Here is an 11,334-nt window from a genome sequence, read left to right as displayed (position 1 = left end):
AGAGACGTAAATATTTATTAGTGTCGTTTTCAGTGCAGACTCTTAACCTTTTGCCTTTTCTTATATACTATGTACATAAGCTGTGAAAATATTTTAGGATTATTTTTAAATATAATATTTTTAAAGGATTACGTATTTAATATATTTGTATTTAGCTAAGAAATGCAATTAAAATGAATTTATAAACATTTTTTTGTAAACTTATTTTTATACGAATGCAAAATGAGGAAAACGATCTTGATAAGCATCGGGCACATTTCAAAAAATGGAATTCTATACCTTTTAAAAATGTCTGTATTTTTATGAATATTGATTCTAACAAACCATACTTACATAAATTTTAAAAATCATATCGTCATCATTCACATTACAGAAATTATTATTATATTGAACCTTTTCCGAGTTAGTGCATCTTGGCACTTTTACTCTTTGATAGCTAGGGTGTTTCTGTAGAGTCCCACTCTTCTCACTGACTAATTCGTGTGTTCCTCATAAGCTTCATGTTTATTCAATGACTGATCTCAGATCTACGTACTGACCCGTGCGATTAGTGATTACTCTGAGAATAGATAGTGCTAAGTAGGGCAACCTGTCGGTTTTCACATATAGCTTTAGGACTTTGTCACATGTATTTTTTGACCGGATCTATTCTAAGGTCTCTTAACATGTCATTCGTACGTATGTACCATAACACTTTGAAAAGTTTTCGGAGAGCCTGTCTTTGAGCAACTTGTAACTTTGACACACCTATAAAGTAATGCTGGTCTAATTATCTGGCTGTAGATCAGCTTTCTGTTTTTCGAGCTAAGGTTGCGCAACTACTTCCTTTGACTTGTATGTGCTTAATATCACTATATAAAAATATTTAATTTATATATGAATTAAATTTATAAGCTCTTTTTATAAGCTTTTTATATATGAAACGAAATCTTTAAAATCAATAATATTAGCTAGAATTTATCTTTTTATGCCTTTTGTAATCTCATATTTCTATTTTTAATAGAATTTTTTAAATATATGTGTAAAATACATTCTAGAAAATGAATGCTAAATAAAACAATAGTTGATAATATATATACGTTGACGTAATTGTATAAATGTTAATGCCATAAATTGACGTCAACATTTGTTTACGAATGATGTCCTTTTGTGAGGATATGCCTATATATGTATTGAAACATATTATACAATGATTTCTTGGAAGTTTTTAATATCCTTTTGAGCATAAAAGTATGAAATAATGTTACTTAAAAAAATTGTTAAAAAATAAAATTGTAGCAAAAAGCAACTTAATTAAAATTGATTTCTGTCAATATTACATTTTAAATTCATACAAGTGTACTCAGGGACCTTAGTATGACAAAAGTCCGTAGTAAAATTTTGTTTTGAAAAAGTTTTAAGAAAACTGTTGAATTGTTCGAAAAGTATTCAAATTTGATTAGAGTTGAAGAGAATATGTTAATAATTTAAGTCAAAAACCTTGGATGTTGTCATTGCAGTCTAAAAACTTTATTTCTTATCTGTTTTAAATATTTTTTACATTCATTAGTGTTTATACTGTTCTCTTCGCTTTATTTTTGACTCACCTGCTTTTTAATTCATAATACAAGTACTAGTCTTTCACAGGTATAAAATATTTCTTTGTTAGCTATACAAATGCAGGGATGTAATAAATTGTATTATATTGGAATATTGATTATATTCTTTTACTAAAAGTCATTAAATATTTATTCTTGCTTTAAATGACAAGCATTTTAACGTCATGTATGGCGTAATCCAATAAAGTTCGTCACAATGTAATCACAACGTAATGAACACTATTAAAAATATTATGTGAATATAAAATTTATTGGATAAATATTAAAACGATAATTTAGCTTTTATAAACGTTCTCATTTTATGTACCTAAGCATATCTTTGCAACCATAATGCAAAATGTCACGAAAATATTCAATACAAATATATTTTTCGCGTAAATTCATGACGCAGCTATAACTGACGTATATATTTTACAGGATGACTTATCGAACATTTTTGTTCCCCTTAAAATTCTTTATATTTTGTCAATTTTATTTGTCACATTTTAATTTTAAACAAATTATTCCCATCATATAAAAACTGTTTACGTCAGCAAGCTTTATAGTCTCAGTTTTAAGTATCGCTTTTAGCTTACAAAAGGATATTGTTGCAGTCTCTATTCAGATAAGTCATTATCCTTTTCAGAGATTTTAATGTTGTTAATAGAATTAAAATAATAAAAAAGGGCTATGTCTCCAGCTTAAATAGACAAAATCATCATGACTTTGTAATGTAAATAAAAACCTGTAGTAAAATAAGCAGATATTTTTATATGTACCCCATTGCTAATTCAGTGTAGAGATAGTATAAATGGCATAGATGTTCCATATAGTATGATAGTATTTTAATTTTACTAAAAAAAATTTCTTTAACTTAAATTATTCTTAATAACTTAGTGCATAGAACCTTAAACACGCTTGTAGTATCTATTCGCTTCAATAATACATCTTTGTACTTAAGTGATAGTTAAAATAACTTAATAAACTAATTACCCTAAAAATTTTTTTAATAATAACACCACGATATTACCAATTCGAGTGCTCTATCTTATATCTATCTTATATCTTATATCAAAAAAATTTAGTTCAATTTAATTTAATTTCCTTTAAACTTGAGATATATCTTTCGTTGAAAATATAGTTAATGTCGTAACAAAAAATTATTTAGTTAATGGGTCTTTTGCAAAACTTAGACCTGAGTTCACGCAGAAAAATAAATTGATTGATTTAATCTGATTTTAACTAAATCTCAGGTTAAAATATTCTTAGTCGATGTATCATGTTGGTTCAACCATACAATATATTGTGGTTTTCATATATTCTTTACCACATCAGCTAAAATTTCTCTAACAAAATGACAAAGATGTTCCATTGTCGCAGTATACATTAAAAAAGGAAGGAATATTTTTATAAATCACTGAAGTTTACAGAAACATACTTTTTGTCTATTTCATTGAAATATTTCTACAGATTCTTTAACGTTACTATCATAAAATGTGATATTTTAATAATTGACGAACTTAATGCTCAAAAGTGGTCAGCTCAGAGTTACATGAAAATTTGAAAAAATTCTTCAGTATAATGATAAATCAATGTATTTTATGTTGTTTAGATTACTTAGATTACTTAAACTTAAACTGGTGGAATATTTAACGAGTGACCATAGACTGCGTTTTTACCTTATCAAAATAGATCTGTCCGAAAAGATAGATTGTCGACTCTGCTTAGAAGCAGGCGAGACTTCCAGTCACATTCTCTTTGACTCTCTAGCCTTAATCTGAGCCAGAAGCAGGTCACTGGGTCGAGAACTACTCTCTCCTTCTGACATTAGGAGGTTCTCAATGGCCGACATTCTGACTTTCATTCGGAAGGCCGGACTGTCTGCTGTTCGGTTAGGGTCTGTTGCAGCACAAAAGATCAATCATGGTCGCTGGGAGCTAGTACCCCTCGTTTATTGCTATTGCTATATGAATGTGTATTATTTGAAATTAAATCTGCTCGTTTCACTATGTTTTATTTTTAAAAACAGAAAATAATTCTTTTTTGTATTTTTATAATGCATCTTTGTTTCATGTTTTCCTTAATAAAACTTTCTAACACTTACGTGTTTACTTTATCCCAATTTATTGCAGTGTTAACGCATCCGCTTTAGCATCTGAAAACTGAACGAGGTTGAAGTTGTGTTGACTATTGCAGCATTCCCAATACAATATTTCCGCATAGCTAATTCACAAAACACGTTGACTACACACTTCCTTCCGAAACAACACTTCACAGCTAAATTTTGTTTAGCTACTATCAGAAGGAAACTTTTCCCCAGAAGTGATTCTAAACAAAAAAAGCACTCGAAAACTTTGGCGTGATTTCATTTGTATCCTTGCGATTATGACTACTACAAGAATGACTTTTTGACTAAAGTTTCTGTAAAGTTTGATGACAAATTGTTGCTATACTTAATAATTTTTTTTTATTTAATCAAAAAAAAATGTGTTGAAATTCTAAAAGTTTAGTATTAAAAATTTGTGATAAATAAATTTCAAACAACCAAAAGGAGTAAACAGAAAGAATAAATGGAAGAGAAAGGAGTAACTTAATAACATAAATATTTTGCTTTCATATCTACAATTTCACATTTTTCAAAATAAAGTAAGACTACAATTTATGAGTGAGAATTTGCCAAAACAAACATTTTGCTATAATTTCATTTTGATTTATTAGAGTTTTTTGCTAGTTTAAGAACAAAAATTTATTATACCGCACATATTCCAACTATTCTATAAGCAAACTCTACGTTAATAATTACCCAAAATAATGTTAAGGCTAAAATGTGAAAGATATAGAGAAAAGCTCACGCACAGAAAAACGCCACTTCAGAATATACAAAATTCATTTTTAAAGCAAAAAATTTTGTTTATTGCATGAAAAATTATTTCGTACAGGTGAAATAGGGTTATACCATGTTCTAGATTAAACGAAATAATGAAAATATGTGAATGTTTAGCAGAAATTATGTATTTGTTAAAGAAAATTTTACTTGTTATACTCAAATCCTTTGAAAGCTATTAAGCAAGCTGAAAACATTGTCTGTAATTGACCAAAAATGGGTAAATTCCCATAAGCATAAATTAACAGAGCAAATTTTTAACAAAGATTTCACTTATTTCTCATGTTTTAATCTCAAATGATATTGTATGTTATATTGTATAAAGCAAATACCACCGACCACAACGCCATCAACAGCCATGGCAACAAGCAACAAACAAGCCTCCATTATGTATGTTTTCCCCAAGAGATATTAGCAACATCGAATTCATGGAAATGAGTAGTATTCAGAAAGGAAATATTTACCACAAATCCAGCGCTGCTTCGAAGATTGCTACAGTATTTGCTTTTCATTTGGTTGAACACAATCTAGATTCTGTTTTATTATTATTTCAGGTATTAGGAATTCACTGCAAATCCTTTACTGCTTTTGATATATTTTAGCATTGCTTGTTAGGAAGTTTACTCAATTTGTCAGTTGGGTTTTTATGGCATTTATTGCAGTCAGAAAGTCTTTTAAACTCTACTCAATTAACTCAAATTTACCACAAATAAATTTGAAGTAAAATTAAATTGTTTTGATTCAAACATTTCAAACATCATAGCTACCTTCAGCAATGATATTTGAAAGCAGCAAATATTTAAAAGAAATAATTCATAAAAATGAACACAAAACAACTTACAATAATCAAGTATTTATAATAGACACAAAAAATTTGAAGAACAATTCCTTCGTATTATCATTTAAATGTATTATAAGGACTCTATATTATAAAAATCGTGGCTTTGGTATTTTATTCAAGTTCCTTGATGTTATTTGCTTTTTACCACCGAAAACTTAATAAACACCATCTTCTGCTTAATTTGTTCTATTAATGATATAGAGCCCTTCAATAATAAAAGCTATTTAAACTTGTCTTATAAGAATTTTAATTCGTACTATTAGTGGCACCACACCATGACTCTGTGCGAATTGACACTTATGTTCTCCGATCTTATAAATCGATCTCTGAAAAAAGTTAAGAAATATGATCGACAAAACAACGTAATCGGCAGACATGATCCTGTATGCGTTTTTTTAAGTCTCATTATAATAAATCGTTTCATAAATTGAAATAGTCATTTAAAGAATGTACTGCCTTTATCCAACCAGTCTATGTAAAATGTGTAGAGTATTAGCGCAAGCTCTAGCATAATTGTTTTGCACTCAATGAGACTCACTTTTAAAGGAGACGAAATGCATTTTGATTAATTTTCTTGTATTTTATTTAATAGATCTAGGAACTATTGACACATTATCATCATCCGTAGAATATAAGCTTCTCCAGTTATGGCTTTTATCTTCAAATTGTTGACATTCATATTTCTCAGATTTTGACGAATACTATCTTCCTTTTCTTCCCGTTGTTTTTACTTCACTCTCGAAGATTCTCCTGCTCTTTCTTCTGGCATTCGCACAACTTATCCTACTCATTTCAAGCATTGCTTTTATATGTGCTTGACTATTGTGAACTATTTACATAAAATATATTTACACAGAATTTGCCACTGAGTAACAAAATGTACATATGAATTTAAAAAAGAAACGTAAATTTAAATTGGTTCTATAAAGTTTTTATTCATTGCAAACTGAAAACAACTATGAATCACTTCACATACAAGTATTTAAGCAATGAATACACCATTTGTTAGTCACTGCACCGCCCAACTTCAGCAATCCTTTTATCAATTACGCAATTTGATTATTCAAACTAATTTCCAAAGTTTTTACAATTAGTCTGAGAAGAAAAAGATAACTTCTTCAAACTCTAAAAGTTTTTTGAATTACAAATACATTAAATACCAGAAACTATATACTAAAACCCATAGCATTTCTTACCTAACTTTAACTATTATTTTTTTATATAAACAATAATTTTAATGGTGAATCAATCGCTATCAAATGCTAAATATGAATTAAAAAGTTTTGCCATTCAACTTAGCCATCTTTCAATAGTATTTTCTCTTATGTGGTTAAACTATTCAACAAAAAGTTATCCCTGAAGTAGGATTTCAACACTTCTTCTACTTCCCGAAATGAAACTTGTGTTCCAGGATGAAACAAAAGTTTCTAACAAAAAAGTTGAGAATGTTTTTACTTTATAAAAGTAGATTGAAATCAAACTAAGAAATTAATTTTCAATGGAAATTAGATTTATTTTTTGTAATATATTATTTATACACATATTTCATATACCCAAGAATTACTTATACTTATAACATATTATTATTATAATTATTATTATTATTATTATGGGATGTTCTATACAATATTTGATAGTATTAACTTAACCTATTCACAAAGAGTTTGTACAAAAGTTTGCCTATTCAATTTTGCCTATTCCGAGCGATAGACCTCAGTTCACCAATTCTATGTCAAGAATTTCGTGGTCGTCAACATGTTCTACTGCCTTGCGCATTCCAGGTTACTGCCGCATGTAATACATCATTTGTGCTTTTGCGTAACGTGTGTATAATCCACCAATATTTCCGTTCTCGGATTTCTTTCTCGAGGGGCTACTGCATTGTTCCACGTTATAGTCGCTCATTTGATGGTTATAATATATAAAATAATATAAAAATTATTCTTACAAAATATTTCAAATAAAGGTTTGTTTCTCTCTTAATATTTTGTATAAAAATAGTTTAAAATTTAGACAACTTTAGACATATCAATCTTTTTCGATTCAAATTTAATAATACCAAGAATTTGTAATAATAAAAATTAGTTGTTATTTTTCAATTTATGCAATATTCGTATTCAAAAAGTTATGTTTATCTATAGCCTCAACTTTAAAAAAGTTTCTCCATTGACTTTTATTGAACAAAACTATTTTTGCAATAAACTTGATTTACAAAAACTTTTGTATTTTCAAATCATCCAAGTTTAATAACATATGTAGACAAGCAATTTAGAACTATTCTATAGAAAAGAAAATAAAAAAATAAATTCAATTGTTTTAAAATAAAATTTATTTTCAAAATCATTTTTCTTCGTTGAGACTGTGAAACATTGATGCTGTGGCGTATGAGTAACTTTAAATTAAGTTTGATATCACATATAAAAGTTTTGTTTATACGAATTCATGTAAAATTTTATTCATGTTGAAACGTATATCTATATATATATATATTTATATACGACTATTTTCATAAAATTTTAACAATCAAATGTCATTTATTTTTGCATAAACCACACCCATCGTAACGTATCCATATTCAAAATTGCATGAAAAACTTTGCATGTTTTTATTGGTTTATTCTCCACACCAAAAAAATAAATTACCATCAACCTCACAGCTGAAAAAAAAAATAAAGAACAATAAAGGACAAAATGCATTTCTATAGTAAAGCCTGCAGTATCCTGTAAGGATACGCATGTATAGCCCGTAGTTACTCGATTCAGCATCAACAGCTATGAAAGTATTTACGAAAAAATGAAATTTTAGTAAAATCAAGCTCTAATAGAAGTGGCAGCAACAGTTGCTTCTCTTTCTGCTGTTGGCATGCAACCAAAAAAAGTTGGGAAGCAATTTTCGCCTTTGCCCTCTTTTTTTACACAGACACGTTTTTTGTATTTTTTTTACGTTAAAAAAATTGGTTGCAGGTTTCTGTAAATAAAATGAGAAAAATAAGCTGATATCGGTTGCACGGAAATGTTAAAGGCTTAAGGTCTTATAAAATTTATTTGACACATTTCATACCCTTTTTTCCATGGCATATTTTGTTTACTGATTTTACACACAGCTTAAGCTAATCTTACGTATCGATTGTGGAGGGATTGTAAAATCTGTCAATAATGTCAGTTTATGTTGTTTTAAGGGAACATAAATTGAAAGTAAATGGCTTTTTGTTGAACTGATTTCCTTTAAAGTGACTATTTCAATTTATACACTAAAATTTAATAAAATTTTGAAAGTAAATGCTTTTAATTATATTTGCTATATTTTGACATACATTTGCTATAAAATATACATGTTCAATATAATAGATTACAAATAAACAGGGTACCAGCTCCTAACGAAGCAGTGCACCGCGACCATAGTTGATCTTTTGTGCTACTACAGACCCTAACCGAACAGAAGTGATTAGGAATAGAATATACTCATTATAAAATAGAATCAAAATAAACAGGGTACCGGGCCCTAACGGATCAGTGCGCCGCGATCATAGTTGATCTTTTGTGCTACTACAGACTTTAACCGAACAGAAAATATTACGCCCTTCGAATGAAAGCCAAAATGTCAGCCATTGAAGACTTCCTAATAGCTCCATTAACAGGAAACTAATTCTCGACCTAGTGACCTCCTCCTAGTGTAGATCAGGGCTGAACAGTCACAGAGAATATGAATTGAGGTTTCGTCTGCTTCTAAGCAGAGTCGGCAATCTATCCTGTCGGACAGAACCATTTTGTAAAGGTAATAACGCAGTCCATGGTAAACAGTTAAGTATCACACCATCAGAATATATTTAAATTCTTAATAAATTTTCGATATATCTTTTATAAATAAATGACCAATAACACACTATAATTTAAACAAGATTGATATTGTATTATATGGAGCATATTATGATAGATAAAAAGATTATGCTCATTGATTTATCTCTGAATTAAAACAACACTAATGTAAAGCGAAAATCCTTAAAAAATCTGCACTAGTATCAATAAATTATAGTACGAAGTGATGCAACAAGTAATCAATTTAGTTTCCTTTGAATTCTGACTGTTTCCAGACCTCAAAAAATTCTTGCAGAAAACGATTTTCATCTAACATATAAGTAATTGTAATCTTTAAGGAAAATTTGAAAAATAGCTGGATGAGATTCATGCATTCAAAGATCGTTGGAATTAGTTGATATTAAGGGAGCTTATAATAAAAAAAACAAAGTCCTTTTTACAAATAAATATCCTTTTTTTTAATTAGTTTTACAAACTTATTGAAAACTACGTACAATATTAATAAAAGTTTATTTGTTCAAAAAATTTATGTAAAAATTTATAATATAATATAAATATAATATTTTATATTTTCGAATATTAATTAAATGACAAATGTACCAAACCGAACATTTTTATTTCAACCATTTTTAAATTTGATGAAATTTTTTAAATAAATTTGAAATATGAATTAATACAGAAGCAATAACAATACTTAATTAGTTTAACAATATAAATTTTTTTTGTTTTTAAAGTTTCTCTTATATTCGATTAATTAATGCGGCTTAACACTTAATTTCATTAAGAGAAATTATATATTTTCACTTATCATTAACTGAACTGCAGCGCCAGTGAATTGAGTGACAATTAATAAGTTTAATTAAGGATATATTTTTAAACCGCTGCTCATATCCCACACAACATTAATTCAATTATTTTATCATATAAATTTAAATTTACTTAAAATGTATAAATTGTCTATATTGGAGAGTGATGACTCATTTTTTATGCTTTTAGGAATGAAATTTGCAGATAATATTTTAATACAAGATTAATATAGGATAATGAATCAATAAAATTTAATAGGAATTTCAGTTAAGCTTAATTTTTTATCTCACAATATAAATTATTGCAATTAATTTTAAATTATTTCATACAGCTTATATAAAAAAATGATAACTCACATATATTAAAGCTTATGTATATAAATATTAATATTTGTATATTCATTAGTAAGCATAAAAACTTTTTTATTTGAATATTGCATTATTTTCAATAAAATAAGAGGCTAATAAAGCAATTAAAGTACACACATTTATCTGAAAAAAATCCTTCTAAGCCAAAATGTTTGCAATTATGAAGGAAATATGCATACAAACGCTCCCATATGCAAATGTTGACCAACTCTAAGCCATGGCACGTTTCGAAATATCTGCATGATATCGCATACAAATGCAGTTACTGCTCAAATGTATTTTTAAAATTTTCTCATTCAATTTTTAAAAAAATTCGTTGGATAACATTTTTAAACATTAAATTTATTTTTAAAACATTTGGAAAAATAAACAAAAATGTTTTTGAATATATATGATGAAATAAAAATTTTTTAAATAGTGTGATATTAAATATCTAGTAGAAGATATATGTTTTTATATTTTCAGTATATTCTAGCTTCATTAAAATATTGAAAATATTATCGCAATTATATAAAATTATATAAAACGAAAGAGTTAACTAACAACTAAATGACATGTTAGTTAGAAAAGTTAGAAAAGTGACACGTTAGTTGATACAATTCTTTTAGATCCATCCCATTAGATCCATCTTATTAGATACTTATTAAGTCAATCTAAGCTTGCAACAAAGAACATGGTGCAATATAAACGTCAACAATGACAAAATGCACTAATGTCAGAATGGGACTTACAAAGTGATCTTAAGTTTCTAGTTGCTTCTTGGTCGTAAGCGGGGACCAATATGCACGTAATGACTCCTGATGTGATATTCTAGGTAAATACATTGAATCGTCCATTCCTTATACAATTTGTTCTCATACTATTTGTTCTCTATGTTCTCACACTATTAATAATTAACTAGAACCATTATGATATTGGTTCAATATAAAGTTATGGAATAATCGTACTACAGCAGCTCAATCCACTTTTACATAGGTTAAATTTGACGCAAGCAAAGAATTACTGAAGTGTTCGAATATAATTAATAATATAACGTTAGATT

This window comes from Teleopsis dalmanni, chromosome 2, assembly GCF_002237135.1.
Source record: "Teleopsis dalmanni isolate 2A chromosome 2, ASM223713v2, whole genome shotgun sequence".
Taxonomy (NCBI): Eukaryota; Metazoa; Arthropoda; class Insecta; order Diptera; family Diopsidae; genus Teleopsis; species Teleopsis dalmanni.
This window is presented reverse-complemented; position numbering follows the sequence as displayed.